General features: G+C 39.9%; 1 pseudogene; it reads left to right on the top strand.

The window, feature by feature from the left end:
- The first annotated feature begins 12419 nt into the window (after positions 1 to 12419).
- On the top strand, positions 12420 to 17568 carry LOC118116746 (annotated as a pseudogene).
- Positions 17569 to 17722: the final 154 nt, after the last annotated feature.

A 17722-nucleotide genomic window follows, 5' to 3' on the forward strand; every position in this document is an offset into this window, starting at 1 on the left:
ATGAAACTAGTTACTGATTGAGCTACATTGGGATAGGTTACTCACTTGAGAAAAATATTATCATGCAGTTCTCAGTTCTTGGTTTGCATCATCAATCGATCCCATAAGCCATTGGTAACGTTTAGTGCATATAATAGCTTTGAAGGCTTAAAAGACCTGTGGTGAAAAACTGTGTAAATTAGTGAAGCAAAAGTACTACAGTACTACTTAATTTACACAAATAATGACACTGACACATTTTCTGTGGGTAGATTTGTGAATTAATTATATCCATGTACACATACGCTAGTGGCACAGGAGTGTGTCCAGGTGACTCAGTACTCGCTGGTCAACCGTGATGTTTTGAAGCACATAAAATCGACCAATCCGATAAGCCAATGCAATAAGAGTCCCATCAGGTTGTAAGTGAGTGAAAGACTCACAAGCTACTTAGATGCAGAATGTGTTGTGACAGTCCTCAGTAGGTTTGAGTAATCACCAAGCCCATGAGCCATTGCAAATTTTGCATGAGTGCAGCCATAGACAGTATTCAAAGATGGACAACATCTCCCAAACAGTGAAGCTAAAGCATCTCGATTACCCCCTAGTGGCTGGCTGCAGTATAGTTAATAAGTCCTGCCTCCTCTATTAGTGGGTGGGACATGGACCAAATTAAGATGTCAAACTACTCATCAAATACATTTTTCTCAAAGATGGTTTCTGTCATTTAAGGTAATTCTTATCACATTGATGTTTGTCCAAATGTTTTTCCGGGAAGTCTATCATGAGAACACAAAATTTATTTTCAGTGCCAAAGTCAAACAAAACATCCTATTAAACCAGAAAATGCATGTCATCTTTAATGCCTCAGACAGCAACATTGCACATTTACGGGATAAAAGAGTAGGTCCACTGCTACTCAGGCAATCAAGCATAAAGACAAGGCATGACCCAGCTGGACAAATAACTCATGATTCTCCAGAAAGAAATGCTGGAATACACCCTGACTAAAGATATTTTAAAAAATATGTTTCATGAAAATTTGACATTTTTCTGTCCCAGGAGTCAAAACAGTCTGAAACAATACTAAATGCAAAAAAGAGGAATATGCACCAACCCAACCTGGTGGTTCAGTGAACATTGAATTATTAAGTGATATCGATAATTATTCAAGAAAACGAATAAAATTGATGTTAATAGACTTTATAATGAACATAACAAACTTCACATGCACCTGAAATATGAAGATCATGACCACCATCCGTCCGAGATGTATTTCGCCATGAAATTAACACAGAATCATTGATGTAATGAAGTAGACAAATAAGGCATTTGATATTGGCAGCATGTGAGTTAGCTGTAAATGTAAAATGTAAAATGTGTGCTACTGGATTGACAGCTGTCAAAATCCCCCACTAGCTTTGAGAGCAAGTGACCTACTGAGCAACATCATCTAAAAAAGTGTATAAAATAGCAGTTTAAGTTATATAACAGCAACAGAGAATGAATTGAGTGAGCAGTTGTTTTGCATGTAATTCAGGTAAAGTCACTTCTACAGTGCTGTTCTTGGTTTGACATTTAACGCTGAGGTTAATGACACCTTCCTGCACAGAAGATTGACATTTTTCTCTTGGTAAAGACATAACGTATGATGTCTAGAGACAGTCCTTTGTGTAATCTGAAAGTACTGAATAGTGTTTCATAACACATACAACCATTAGACTGATAACAGGCTAGCCAAGAGAGAACCATCTGGAACATTATTATTCCTTTTTATTTTACTTTTATTGCAACCACATTTTATGCAGTTTCTTAAATAGGACAGCTTTTGACTCGGCTGCATATGAAGATGTTTAGTTTAAAAAAAGCGTAGAGGTAATGATGTCTGATCTACTGATCATACCACTGCCATACAAGCCAGTAGCCAGTCAGATTTACCTTCAGCCTCAGCGTACCCTCAGGTTTGGGTTTTAATGCTACTGTGCTGAAACACCCGATGACAACAAGGTACAACTGAAGATTATTATGATTTTCATTATAACACCCTGTCTGACAGATCTTAAATGTCATGGTTACACAACTGTTTCTGGTCTCTAACTATTGCAGCAGCTCTGGTGTTTGTCACTCAGATGTTGTTTTGGGGCATTTGCTGAAAAGACTGTTGCTATTCATTTTCTTGGAAGTTGAGTTTTAGAAAAAGAGTATGTGACTGGAACTGGAATTGTTAAAAGATCACTACACATATAAATGTAACATTAACATGATCCAGCAGTCAGAAAAAACGTACTGTACATGTTATCACTGTATTCCAAAAAATAAGAGCTTACTTATTACAAACAAAAAGTCAAATTTATTTAGTTTCACAATATTACATTTAAAAAAACAGACAGTTGGCACAGATGGTCCTTCCTATCCAAAGTGCTGCTCAGAACATGTGACATACATTTGTGGTACTCAACGTCTGTAATGGAACTTCGCTCTGCTAAATCTATTCCTGGTTGTATTTAAGTGGTTGCCACACACACATGCACGCACACACACAAACACACGCAATGATTATTTTGTCACTGGAGGGAGGAAACCAATGATGCTCACACTCCTTTGAGTACATGCATCTCAAGAGCCATTTGCATCTATTGGGTCTAAAGCATTATGACTTTCCTAACACCTGTAGAAAGCAGTCAAGATGAAGTGAAGTAGGATTTCAATGTGCAAAAATGTACAGGTTTTCTATGACCTCATAGCAGTGTGATACTGAGAGGTTACAGAAAAACTGTCAATTTTTGCACATTGAACATAGAAACATATATATATATTATATTGGGAAAGAGAGAGAGAGAGAGAGAGAGAGAGAGAGAGAGAGAGAGAGAGAGATATTGTATTGCTCCTTCAACATCTGCAAATTACTTTCTGTAAATGTTTTTCAAGCACAAATTCCTTCAGAATATGTGTGGCAACTTGATTATAATCACTCCCAGACTACTAGATAAGATGACAATAATTACTATCTAAAATAATAAAATAGTGTAATCACTCACTGCTAATTATAATATGTAATAACCTCCTTCGCACAACATTTTGAAAATGAACTTAACTACTAATTTAGGGTGGCACCTTATATCTATTATTTTAGGAGAAAGGGGCTGCAGGTTAGATGCTTTATTGATTTCACCAATGTAAATAACAGGGTAACACAATTTCAAAGAGGATTTTTATACGGCAAGACTAATGACAACTAAGCTGTAGCTAACAGCTTGTGTAACCTGGCCCAACAACGAAATGGGGTGCGCAAATCGAGTTATAAAATCAGCTGACCAATCAAACAGAATCACCTTTGAGGCCCTGCACCTGAAATAGCAGGAAGAGAAGTTAGTTGGGTGCAGTCAATCAGATGACAGGCGAGGGTACTGGTAGGATATGGAATGTCGCCTCCCCAGTGAGGTTTGGATGGAACTGTCGAACTGGTGCCACATCAGTGGTACATATCACAATTGTGCCAGACCACTTAACTGTCTTCAATCCCTTATCTATGGTAATGACCACTTGGTATTTACCAAACTTATCATGTATGCAAGACACCCCGATTAATTGACACGACCGAACTACTTTTTCTTCCAGGGAAAGGCTCTCCCAACCATGACCTTACTATCACCATAGACAACTTCGTGGTAGCCCCCACCCAGACTGCTAGGAGCCTGGGTGTGACACTTGACAGTCAACTCTCCCTTACTGCCAACATTACTGCAACAACACGTTCCTGTAGATACATGCTGCACAACATCAGGAGAATACGCCCCCTTCTCACTCAGAAGGCAGCACAGGTTCTGGTCCAGGATCTGGTCATCTCACGCCTAGACTATTGCAACTCCCTCCTGGCTGGTCTACCTGCTAGTGCCATCTGACCTCTGCAGCTCATCCAGAATGCAGCAGCTCGCCTGGTCTTTATCCAACCTAAGTTCAATCACACTACACCGCTCCTCCGCTCCCTTCACTGGTTACCAGTGGCTGCCCGCATCCATTTCAAAACACTAGTACTTGTGTACCATGCTGTGAACGGATCAGGCCCAGTCTACATCAAGGACATGGTCAAACCTTACACCATAGCCCGTCCAATCCACTCTGCATCAACCAATCGGCTTGCTGCTCCCTCACTGCGGGGGACACCTGGCCACTCAACAAAATCATGACTGTTTGCTGTCCTCGCTCCTAAATGGTGGAATGAGCTCCCCATGGACATCAGGACAGAAGAAAGTCTACACATCTTCCACCGCAGACTAAAGACACATCTCTTCCAACTACACCTTGGATAAGAAGATGATGTCTAATTTTGTTAATTTTTAATAATAAAGTTTAATTGCACTTATTTATTGCACTTACATGTAGCACTTTGTAGTTTGGCTTTTTTGAAGAAAATTGTACTCTGGGTTTGTACCCTCATGGTTGAATGCACTTATTCTAAGTCGCAGTGGATAAAAGCGTCAGCTAAATGAAATGTAATGTAATTCATTTTGTTTTGAAGGGTACTGGGTTCAGTCTTAGAAATATGATAGGTGCTCTGACATTATGAAGATCAGAGTTGAAGCAGTGCCCCTTTGTGTTGAAAAAAGTGGTTAAGGCTTCCTGAATGCCTCAATTTAGATGTTCTTAAGATCTACCATAATGGAAAGAGACTTTGGGTCAGCCCCAGAACATGCTGCAGGAATCAAATATCCCATCTCTATAGCTCTTATGATCCCCAAGAGAAGCTTGAGGGTGTAAATTGACATTGAGTTGGTCCGTTGTCTTCTGGTAAAAAAGTTTATAGATTACATTTGCTTCGAGACACGGGGCATTAACGTGTTGGTTAATGAGGATTAACCCATTGGAAGATGTTAAACTGTGGCTATAAAGGTATAAACATGGTCAGAAACAATACTCAGATAGACTCTGGCTTTAAACCCATGATTGATTGATATTCGGGGCCCAAGAGAAAACTCTCTACAACACCACACCACCTGTTGAGACAAAGCAGGTTGGTTCCATGGATTCATGCTGTTGACTCCATATTTGGACTCTACCATCTGCAGCCTCAGCAGAAATCTGTCCAAGCTATGTTTTGTAGTCTTAAACTGTCCAGTGTTAGTGAGTCTGTGTCACTGCAGCCCAAACATGTCTGGTCCTGAGTGTCTCAAGCAGTCTGCCAGTTTACCCATGAAATTTGCTGAACACATTCATGACCCCAACGAAGATTTGAATTTAATGATCATCACCTTGGTAAGGCTCTAAAATAGCAAAACTGTTAGAAGTACAGATGGTTACTGCGTTTGTCTCTTGTTGGATTGACAGTCTATGGTCGTTGCATTTTGTGAGTTACATTAATCATGACAGGAGATAAGGCCATTGGAGAAATGGATGGATCATTGATAGAGGATTCAGTCTGCTGTCGATATTCTGCTCTTGTGCAAATCCTGAAATTGATTGAATTTACTATTGTGAAAATATCTTCACAATAGATTTTTCTCCCCGTCACCCTCTTTCCAGTCTCATCTAATATTTCAGTTATTAAACCACATTCTGTTCATATAGATGCTGATTCGTCTATAGCCACAAACTGAACTGTTATATAAACTCAAAGCTCTGAGTGGATCTTTTTGAGGATGGAAACATCTTCTTTGCAAAGAATAGCTCCTGGAGAGACAGATATTTTACAGCAGTGAGCACTCAGGGACAGAGATGGTAATAAAGATAAGGTGAAATAAAGTGAGAGGAAGAGAGAGGTTGAATCCATGAGGATTTTACTGCCCTCAAACAATATATATCCTAAGGGCATGGGGACAGGGAGTGGTTGCCACCAAAGTGCTATTGATCACATCACTGTGTTATCTTCCTCACGTCAGAGTATATAAGTCATGTCAGCCTGCAAGGAATATTGGTGTTTGTGTGTTTGTTTAGATGTGTGTCTGTTACAATGGATATCAGCAGCGTGTGTGTGGGTGAAGCACGTATTGACAGAAGCCGCCTGACATGCCAGTGACCTGCAGTATCAAGTTATTGAGCTGGTCCATAATACAGAGTGATTACGCAGCAATGTTAATTCACTCGAGCAAGTCCAATACCAACAGTGTCACCCTGGACACACACACACACACACACACACACACACACACACACACACACACTCACACTCACACTCACACACACACACACTCACTCCTACTCTCACACACACACACACACACACACACAGAACAAACACATCACTCCGTAGATACCCAGTCTAGAAATAACAACAACAGCAGTCAGTGAATCTAAAGTTGCCAAAGTTATATGACACAGGAATATTCCATGTAAAAATAGTTACTAATTATCGTCTGATCATAGCGTATAGTTTTCCAGCAGTACTTAAATGCAACATCCACTAACAAAAGTAACACAAATGAGATCTGTGCAAACACATTTAATATTTGTAAAGCTGTAAATATATGTAAGGGAACTTCAGAAAGCTAATTTGATTGGATCTATAAACCTGAAGTTGAATGAGTGGTCAAGTTGTGGTGAATTCATTTATAAAGTATAGTTCAATATTTTTTAACCATAAATTACCCACAACTCCTCACAGATAGCCAGTAGCGGGGTATTGCTTTAGTCACTGTGTGTGTGTGTGTGTGTGTGTGTGTGTGTGTGTGTGTGTGTGTGTGTGTGTGAGAGAGAGAGAGAGAGAGAGAGAGAGAGAGAGAGAGAGAGAGAGAGAGAGAGAGAGAGAGAGAGAGAGAGAGAGAGAGAGAGAGAGTGTACAAAATAGCTCAATAACTCCTAAAAAAACATTTTCAAGATATCTCTGTAAATAATATGGGTAAGTGACAATCTAAGTTTCATATAATAAGTGACATCATGAAGATGTCACTAAGTAACTGTAGGATTACAAATGTGACCAAAAGCTTATATAGATCAAAAAATCATTATGGACATCATGAAATTATTTCAATTTTGACATTAATTATGTCAAAAGGTATAGTGATAGACTTACTTTGGCAACCTATAGAGACACGATCTAGGCCTTATTTTGATCAACCAATCATTCTACATCATATGGTGTAAATGGCATCACAATTATGTCATTATGAAATGTCAATATTTCAATATAAAAAAGGTAGCATTGCCTGTTTAGGATATAAACAGTTTGTGTAGGGTATGCATCATCCTTTCATGCTTTTCATTGATAATAAAACGTGCATTTGTCATCATTGACACTAATTTCTCTCCATGGTACAAACACTTACAGTGGCATCACAAATGCATGATCGACCATTCTCTATCACAGATATCTGTTAGCAAATCATTAAATAATTATGATCATTTACCCATAGTGGGCTGATGATTAACTCATTTGGTTACAATACATAGGCTAAACATAACTTATGGGTTTGGCTTATGTTATGTCCTCATACATATATATATATGTCATATTATATGATTTGTATTATAATTTTAGTTTTCTTGCAAATCTCATCTTTCTCTCCTAAATGTTTAATATTATTGGGCTTTTTGAGTTTGTGGTGGATCCAAGCTTAAGCTTGGTTACACAGAAATAAAACTACACACAAGGTGTCGGTCTCTTGTGAGTCTCCCAACATGTTCTGCACATGTCTTGAATTGTCAAATTTGTTCATGTTTGTGTTAAGTGTTTACAAACTACTTGCCAGTGATGGAAAGAAACGGCTGATGACAAAATGTTCATGTGTTGCAGTGACAGTAGGACATTTTTAATAAATAAAAGAAAACATAACATTGCCTCATTTTCATAGAGTATGTATAAAGACAAGCGGTTCTCTGTTTAGCAGAGTGCTGCAATCAGATTAATGATACATTGATTTCACTGTAAATCTGAAGCCAATGAAGACAATTTCTGGATATGGCCAACATTATTATATTTACTAAAGATGAAAATAAAAAAGATGATTGAGAAAGAATGAGAGAATAGAGTTAAGGTTCAATGTCACACCATTATCTTTTGTCCCCTTCTGTCAGTCTCTGTGCCAAAAGCTCTTCCTCAGCATATCGATGAAACATTGTCTACACTGCAGTAAAAGCAGAGATTGTCTGTGAGAGGCCACAAAGCCAAAAAATCAACGATCTGCAGTCAAAGTCAAAGAGGTGATCAAGAACAATGGCACAGTGAAAAATAAAGTTCACATAACGGACTGAGAAGATAGTCATCAATAATAATACACCATATTATAGTTTATATCATTCACTGGGGTGAAGAGTAAGTTTTATAGGTGTTTGCACCCATACCTCATGTTAGCTTGTCCACAGGTAATGGATGATAGATGGACCCATAAGTCTCTATCTCAAAAAATCAAAGAGTCAGGTCTGTATTTTCTCAATCTTTGGAAATTATGTAGAAAACAAAAAGATTTCAGGAGAGAAGAGTTCCAACTGTTCATCACCTCTGAGCTGACCAACCACAACATGAATGTCACATCATCAGTTTAGTTTCAGAAGGACAAAGATCATTAAACAAAAGTGTCCGTGTGGGAAAAGGTGTGTGTTTCCTCCCTCCCAACCAGCAGATTCAGATGAAACATCCTGGCAGCTTGAGACTGAGTAGCTAATATTGCTATAAACACATGCAGACACAAAATCGCACGCACAAACACACACACACACACACACACGCACACTTCTCCTCGCCACAGTATGTGAGGCTGTGTGGCCACCGACTGTCAGCTGTGAAATTATATCAACCACCCTCCACAGATATGATGGCTAACAGGAAATGCAGCGAGGCACTTTGACAGACACACGGCCGCAGGAGAATGAAATGCGTACAAGAGCCTCATTTGTTGCCCAGTTGCTACTTTGACTCTAATTCTTATTGAATCAGTGTTTGAATGACAAATGAGGAAGAGAGGAATACACATCCAAAAGAAAAGCAGACAGGAAGCAAAGCAAATGTCAGAAGAAAGGCGAGGAGACAACACAATATGAGCTATGTGGTTGGGTTTGGAAGCATGTTTTAGTTATACATTCCAAGTAAAAATAACTGTGTAGTATTTCATTTATTTTTTATTTATATTTAGTTAAATCAAAGTTTTTCTCCTTGGGACAAAACTATCCCCTCTCATTGTTATTCATTTTAATCCATCCTCAACAATGGAATCATGAATGTTGTACATATAATGCACAGTGTATCTAGGAATTATTATGTCCATGTCTTTTTCTGTCTTTTGTCTTTTTTTCTTGTGTATGCATCTGTTGACCTGCATGGTGAGCTGCTGCATACAGCTGCTATACATTACAGAGATAAATAATGGTTTATTGAACTGAATTGGATGATTTTATAATTGTGTCAGTGGCAAGAGAACAAGCGTTAAGCAGTTTGATATGAGAGAAAGTATATACTTTAAACTAAGAGTCAGATGCAGGGACATTGGCATGTATTTTGAGGGGCTGTTGCTCTAATCTGAAAAAGGCAAACATGTCTACATGGACCTGAATGTTTACAAGTATGGTTTTTACATAGGTTCTTATGGTGCTATATGTTTATATACGTGTTGTTTCTTACTTTCTGCCTGTATATGCTGCAGTTTCATGATGTAGCTTTAAGAACACAGTATCATTGTATCCGACTGTTAGAAGAATGGTCTTTTTATATGGTCTGTATTTATATATACAGAAACTCTCTCTCACTCGGTCATCACGACCCTCACATGTCCCTGTCTGATTTGTTTCCTGATGCTCAGCATGCTTTCCCTCGCTCTCCGGTCTGGAACCTACTGTTGGTGCTGCACCTTAAATGGAATTATTAGAATCAGAATAAAGTACATTGTCCACTGCATTTTCCACTCAAAACTGCTTGGGCTCAGTAGAAGTACTTCTTAAAATGAACTTACTAGTGTCTACTTGGTTTGTTCAATATTTCTAATCATCAACTTTTGTGAGTCACTGGGGAAAAAAAGGGAATAAAACAACTGAATTCATCATGAAGTGCAGACCCTATCTGTAGGGTCGACTTTTAACTGTGATGACTCATCATGCTTCTCTTCTGTGGGTGTTTATGACCACCAAACCCAGCACCCAGCTCATCAGGTGGGCACACAGGCTCCAGGAGTTCACCTTCACTGTGGAGCACAGAAAAGGAAAGTACAACACTGCACCAGATGCCGTATCTTAAGCCCCAACAGAAGATTAGCCAACGATACCTGTGTGTGCTACCATCATTTCTGCTTCTCTGAAACCATCAAAAGAGCTTCCCATCTCCATCGGACTGCCAGACCCTGTACCAAAGGTTTCTGAAAATGGAAAAGGTGTCATCAACTCAAACATCTCCTTCACAATATTGGAGGATCTCATCTACCGTGTTGTTACCGTCCCACACAAAACCATCTACCAACTCTGCTGTTGGGACCTGGTATTTGTGAACTACAGTTCGGCCTACATTTGTAGTCAAAGCCTTGACCACATGTTTTTTCTTTGTTCTGGAGAAAAACCAGAGCCTCCAGAACTCAGTCAGGGGGGGCGTTATCTTTGGAGTGGCCAGCCGCCATTTTGGAAGCACGCTCACTCACACAGACACACACACGCATACTCACATACACATCTTTATATAGTAAGTACACCGTTAGTAATTTGTGTTTTTATACTTTATTATCTTCATAATAAATGTTTTTCTTTCACAAATGTTTTTTCATTAATGTTGCATAAGTGTGAATTTTGCCAACCTCTACACTGTCAAGCACTCTATATCCTTCAACTTAGCTAACTATCTATATGGTAATTTGGGTTATAGTTATTAATTTAATTGTTAATCAGAGTTCCAAATTTGTAGTTAGAACCTTTATGAGACTTATTCAATAAATTGGCTATCTTTTCCCTTCCTTTGAAGGGTGGTGCCCCGAGGTAACTTTAATCAATTAAAGTTATTATTTAATATTCATATTTTTAATATGAATATTCAATATTTTATTTTTATAACCAAATTTATTGAATGCCGAAAGGCACACAATTTAATGGTATCACATTTAATGCATTATTGCACAACATTGCATACCTATCTGCTTCAGGATGCAGCTTCTTGACTACTTCAAGACCCCCTCTCTGGTCATCTTGTGCCTTACAAGACCTTCTGAAGACTGCAGCACCTGGTCGACTTGCTGAAGCTGAGCTAGGATTTCCAACAGCATATACTCAACCGTCTAATATTTTAAATTTTACAAACCAGAAAACAGGTGGGAAAACTTCATCAAACCATGGTCCAACACCCCTGGGAAATGCTTGGGTTAGATCTGATGGGCCCATTTCCCAAGAGCTCTAAACAAAATGTCTACTTACTGGTTTCCATGGACTACTAATACCGGTGAGTGGAACTACTCCCCTTGAGAAATGCCACTGCAGAGCCATCTCTCAAGTTCTAGTGAATGACATCTTGACCCGGTGGGGCATACCAGACTTCATACTCTCCAATGGTTGGACACAGTTAATCTCTTCTGTCTTCCTAACCGTGTGTGGAACCTGGAAGGTTGGTCACAAATTGACATCCGCCTATTACCCCCAGACCAACCTCAGAGAGAGAGTGAACTGGACATTGTACGGCCACCAGGCCACATCCGGCACTTTGGCTGTCCCTGACCGGCCCGCGTGAGGTCAATGGGAAATTAGGAATCAAATGTAAATAACTTTACATCATGTACAGAATACAACTACATTGCTTTTATTTTGAAGGCAACTTTTTTTTTTAACCTTACGTACATTCTGAATTCACGTGAGCGCATGATGTGTTGGCAAAATTTGTTTAGGAGAGATGCAAGTTAGCTGTAAGTCCTCGAAAATGTCAGCTCACAAAAAGAATGATTGATACAGAATGTAGAGTTTTTAACAAGACATGGACTTTTAAGTATTTATTTATTGAAGTCAAAGGGAAAGCTGTGTGCTTAGTTTGTGGAGAACAGATCGCTGTGTTCAAGGATTACAATTTGAATCGCCATTACGAGACAAAACACGGAGAGAAATACAAACGCTTGACTGATGAAGAGCGTGCATGGACATCTGAATCTTTGCTAGCTAAGCTGCAAAAGCAACAAGTCCTTTTTACCAAGCTTTCCAAATCCAGGGATGGAGCTGTCAAGACCAGCTTTGTGATATTCCACAAAATCGCAAAAAATAGTAAACTATTCTCTGATGGGGAGTTTATCAAAGAGTGTTTGGTTGACTCTGCTGCACCAATATGCCCTGAGAAAAAAGAAGCATTTGAGAATGTGCCCCTCTCCAGATGAACCTTAATGAGAAGGATCGAGGACATCGCGGGAAATCTGGAACTTCAGCTGCAAAACAAAGAAGACGATTTTGACTTTTTCTCCTTGGCTCTGGATGAGAGCTGTAATGTCCGAAACACAACCCAGTTACTTATCTTTGTACATGGGATAACAAAATAATTTGAGATTACGGAGGAGCTGGAAGCAATGTGGTCAATGAAACTGATGAGGACTGGTAGTGATTTGTTCACGGAGGTACTATATGCATTCTTGGACAAGCTGGGACTCAAATGGGACAAACTAGCAGGTGTTACAACCGATGTTTGGCCAAATCTGACAGATAAAATGTTTGAGTTTTGAAGCGGATGCAAGATAAAGTGAGTGAAATGAACCCAGCAACTGTAATTGCTATTTTTGCATTGTATTATACAACAGGAGGTGCTGTGTAAATCAGTGCTAAAAAATAGTTACTGATGTAACTAAATTAGTTAACTTTATCAGGGCAAGAGCATTGAATCACAGACAGTTTGTTGCACTTTTGGAGGAGCATGAGACTGAACATGGTGACATAGGCTACCACACAGCTGTCAGATGGCTCAGTCTGGGCAAAGTGCTTAAACGAGTATGAGACCTGAGTTTTGTGAGAAGAAAGGCAAAGACATCCAAGATCTCTCAGATGCAGACTGGATGGCAGATCTTGTATTTGCTGTTGGTGTCACTGCACTAATGAATGAGCTAAATACCAAACTGCAAGGCAAGGGCCTATTTGCACACGAAACGTACAGCCTGGTGAAGGCTTTCATGAGAAAGTTGCAGTTTCTTTCAAGCGAGTTGGAGAGCAACATTCTCAACCACATGCCAACACTGAAAGAAGCCACACCATCAGTTGATCACCTCTGCAGGTACTCATCCATGTTAGGGGCCCTGCATGGTGAGTTTTCAAGGCAATTTCAAGACTTCAAAACAGTTGAAAGTGAAATGCACATGATTTCTTCCCCCTTCACATGCAGTGTGGATAATGCACCCAGTGATATTCAGCTCAAACTCATTGATCTGCAGTCTGATACACTACTGGCAGAGCACTTTAAGTCAGTATCACTGCTGGAGTTTTATTCTTCTCTCAAAGAGGAGAACTTCCCATACACGAGGAGGCATGCTCAGAAGATGTTGGTTCTCTTTGGATCTACTTACATATGTGAACAAACATTTAGTTTAACAAATCCAGATACAGATCCTCTGTCACTGACGATCACCTGTCAGCTGTCCTTCGCATATCCTTCTCAGACATTCAACCTGACTTCAGTGCACTTGTTCATGCCCAACACAGACTAGATTTATGGGGAGCGGGGTAGGTGGGTTCGGAGGCTGGACTGGTACCGGCTGGGTGGGGCTGAGAGAAGACTGCGATTCCATGATGACATCATACGGAGAGGAAGTACGAAACGCGACGTTTCAATAACATATTTCTTAAAATGGACTGTTTTCATACTTTGAGGGTACCTACTGACCCCCTTCAAGTAATTACTGATCGTAAAAGCCCAGAAAATGTATTTTACACAATATGGGCCCTTCAATGCTGTTCTTTGAAATACTGCAAAAAAAAGCATATTTTTCTTTACAGTTTTTGTAAATGTTGATTAAATAGTGATATAATGTTGGTCTTATTACTATGCCTGCTTCACTTTTTCATTGCCTAATCATAACATTTACTCTTACCAGTAGAAGCTTATCAAAACTGACTTCAGATTAAATGAATATGAGCAGAATTGAGTTCAGCCTATTGGTCCGGCCCTCCACAACTGTCCCTGTTTCCCATGTGGCCCCTTGGGAAATTGAATTGCCCACACCTGACCTAAAGGTTCTCTGGAGGCTTGAGGCTAAGACTTGAAAGTTGTCAACATCTCTAGCTTGAGCCTAAGGCTCAAGACCCACAGGAGCAGGAGCACCAACATCCCCTGGAAATCTTCTAGGATGACTCTGATGAGGAGAAATTTTAGGGCTTCTCGGACTGTCTGTTCTGCTACCAGTGTCACATTGACAAAAGCATCTGCAGGAGGACAAGAGGATGATCATTCTGACAGATCATCTGACTCACACAAGTCCACCGTTAAACCCAACTCACATCAATACCTGAAATAATACGGACACAGACACTTAAAGGGCCCATATTGTTTAAAATACATTTTCTGGGCTTTTACTATCCATAATGACTTGAAGGGGGTCAGTAGGGACCCTCAAAGTATGAAAACAGTCACTCCGCTGACGTTTCCACTCAGTCCATTCTGAGAAATATGTTATTGAAATGGCTCGTTTCGTACTTCCTCCCCCGTATGAGTCAGATGGGTTCGCACTCGTAACTCAGCCCCACCCGGCCGGTACCAGTCCAGCCTCCGAACCCATCACCCCCGCCCCCCACCACCACCCCTCCACACCGAATGCGACACCAAGCAGACTTGTTCGAAGAGAATGTGTCCGTGCACATTTTTTCTCCACATTTTGTGATTGTTTATTTCCCTGTGGAGTTTTCCTGGAGCTAACGACGTATGCCTGACTGAAAACTTGACTGACCATCAATGGTACCGTGAGTGACCTGTACATATATTGTATATAGTAACGCTGTTGTATTTAACTGTGACCCGGACAATTGTCTTTCTGTTTCATTTCCTGAGTTGGGCCCACGCACGCACACACACCATCACCTCTTTCCTATTCTTTGGTTGTTGTTTACTTTGGGTAATTACACTTTTGAAAACTGATTGGAGATGTGGTTTTATTTTTGCATTGCTGTATTTACATAAATATTTATTACTGCTTATTTGCTCGTTGTTTGTGTATGGTTTGACAAATTGCTTTTCTTTCTATTTTGCACAGCTTGAGAAAAAGATTGACTCATTACATCAAATATGACAGACACAGATTTGTATACATGGGGCTTCAAATGTTGAAGCTCCTGCCAATCGTGTCAGCCAAGTCGCTGACACGCTCCCATGGGTGAGGATCCCAGGACTTATTGTGACATTGCCCGCAACTTTAGATCATCACACAAGGCCCAAAACATCAACTCCAACCAGGGCTAAGTTTGAGGTTGTCTGCCGCAAGAGCAAACAGAAGGGCTCCAACCCTCACTCAAACAACAGGTATACAACAGGTATGAACCGCTGTTTCAAGATGACGTGTGTGAAAACTCTAACCGAGAAGGCTAACCACAGCAGAAAGGCAGATCAGACCAGGCAAAGAAGCCCTAAAATCACTGGTAGATTGAGAGCCAGAAGAAACAACCTGAAAGTCACTCCTGAAACATGCACTCTTTTGATTGGTGATGCCATAACCAAGCATGTCAAAATGTCAAAGGCTGAACATTTGTGCTTGGATAACTGAGCTAACGGGGCTACTCGACATTATCCTTACAACGCGGCCAACACATCTGAGGGTGATTGTCCAAGGTGGGTCCTTCTACATCCATCCAGCCCAGCCCCATGCCATTTCTTCCAACATACCAATTATCTCAGGCAGCCAGTGGCATGATTCAAAATTAGATAATGTGTCAGCTTCACAACCTGTCTTCAAATCACAACAGCTGAAGTTAGCTCTTTGTTATGTCAGATCTTTGGCCAACAAATCATTTCCAGTCAACAGTCTGATAAATGATAACAATTTGGACTGTATGTTCCTGGTTGAAACATGGCTGAACAGCACTGATGGGCAACTGTCCTCCAAACTATGAGTTTTATCAAACTAATTTCTTCTGGATGATTTGTGTGATACATTTTTAACAATGGATGTAATTTTTCAATTATTAGTCTTAAAATATTTCAGTTTAATATTTTTATTATACATTTCCATCGAGTCACGGTTGGTCCCCTGTATGGTCGTATCAGACAGGCTTGTCCAGCTGCGCTCTAATGCAGATGATACAGATCGCAACCACTTGAGTGATGAATGTGTTTGCGTCAATGTATCACTTGTTCCTCCTCGTGATGTCTTTGACACTGACTGATAAAGATCTGTGTTAGATCAAAACATTGCTCAGTTACCTGGGATTTGCTTGGAGCTATCAGTGTAGTATGCAGCTCCTTCGTCTGTGCGTGCCCTACACCCTGTTTGTCTGTAGCCACCATATCTAGCTGTGATCACTGCTGCCAACACCCTCAAGGTGGGTGCAGCGTGTTTCTTTTCAAACAGACATGCAGAAACAAACATATTCTACACAAGACAGGTCAATGGCACTGCCCTTGTACCTTCTGTAAACAAATGCCAGAGTGGTATGCACGTTCTGGAACTGGAGGATGTTCGTGCATTAATGTTAACCCATTGTGGCAGAGAGGCCTGTGCAGATCAGCTCTTCCCTCTCAGCCACCACAATGAGACACTGTTCCACGACATAGCGAGGTTGACTGAACCACCAAGGCTGTTCCATATTGCTGCCATCTGACTCAGGCCTGGGTTCCACATAGTATTATCATTAAGATTTTAACAATTCTACTACTTTCACAATTCCTGCTTATAGATCTGATGATTTAATCCATTCTCATTTTTTCACTTAAAATTCTTAAGAAAAAAATGAAAAATACAGCAACAGGACACATTTATGAATTCAATATGGCCATTTGATCTCTGAGTATCACAGATGCTAAATATATATATATATATATATATATATATATATATATAGGCTACGCTGTATATCATTAAGTGATATATAGCGTAGCAGATATGCATTTAAAAGGCGACCAAAATGAAATGTCCTGTTCCCTTGAATAAAATTGTTGATTTATCGTTGAAAAGGTTTTGTTTAATGTAAGAATACAAGTCAACACAAGTCAAGTTATTTTTTGACATTTTAATTAAGAATTGCTACATATTATATTCATGATTTATGAAAAAATAACTGTAGATGAAAGTTACTCATATCTGTCTCCATCTGTCAAGCACATCCTATTGCCTTGACCGGGCCACTGTTCGGTCTGGATCTCATGAATTTTGAAGGAATGCATATACACACTGGCAACACATTGCACAGTCCTGCTGACAGTTTCACAATATTTTTCCCAGACAGCTGGTGCCACTAATATGCCATGAAAATAGCTGTGCACCAAAAATGACAGAGAGGAAGATGACTCCTGGCAAGCAAACATGTAAACTTCAAACATTTAGCTCATGTTAGTTTTTAAAGATATGTGCAGTTTTTAGGTGAAACCCTGGGCATTCACTTCTCTTATCTGTTTACACATCTCCCTGTGTCACTTTAACAGCTTTTTGTCACTATAGGTACAGAGTCACGCTGCTTGTCAGTGTCAAACTCAGACTGAACCGCCCCAGGCACACTGGGACGTTTTGGCTGACACAGTCTGCCTAAGAGTTATAAACAGTTTTCACACCCCAAGGTTTAACATTCACAACAACCAGTTCATAAAATGCGATGCATGCGAGAGTTTAAAGTCGTCAGCACTATATGAGGCTGTTGAAGGAGCTCTGCTTTTTAGAGATGTGGTCATATAGGATTTGGTTTA

This window comes from Hippoglossus stenolepis, chromosome 10 (assembly GCF_022539355.2).
Source record: "Hippoglossus stenolepis isolate QCI-W04-F060 chromosome 10, HSTE1.2, whole genome shotgun sequence".
NCBI lineage: Eukaryota > Metazoa > Chordata > Actinopteri > Pleuronectiformes > Pleuronectidae > Hippoglossus > Hippoglossus stenolepis.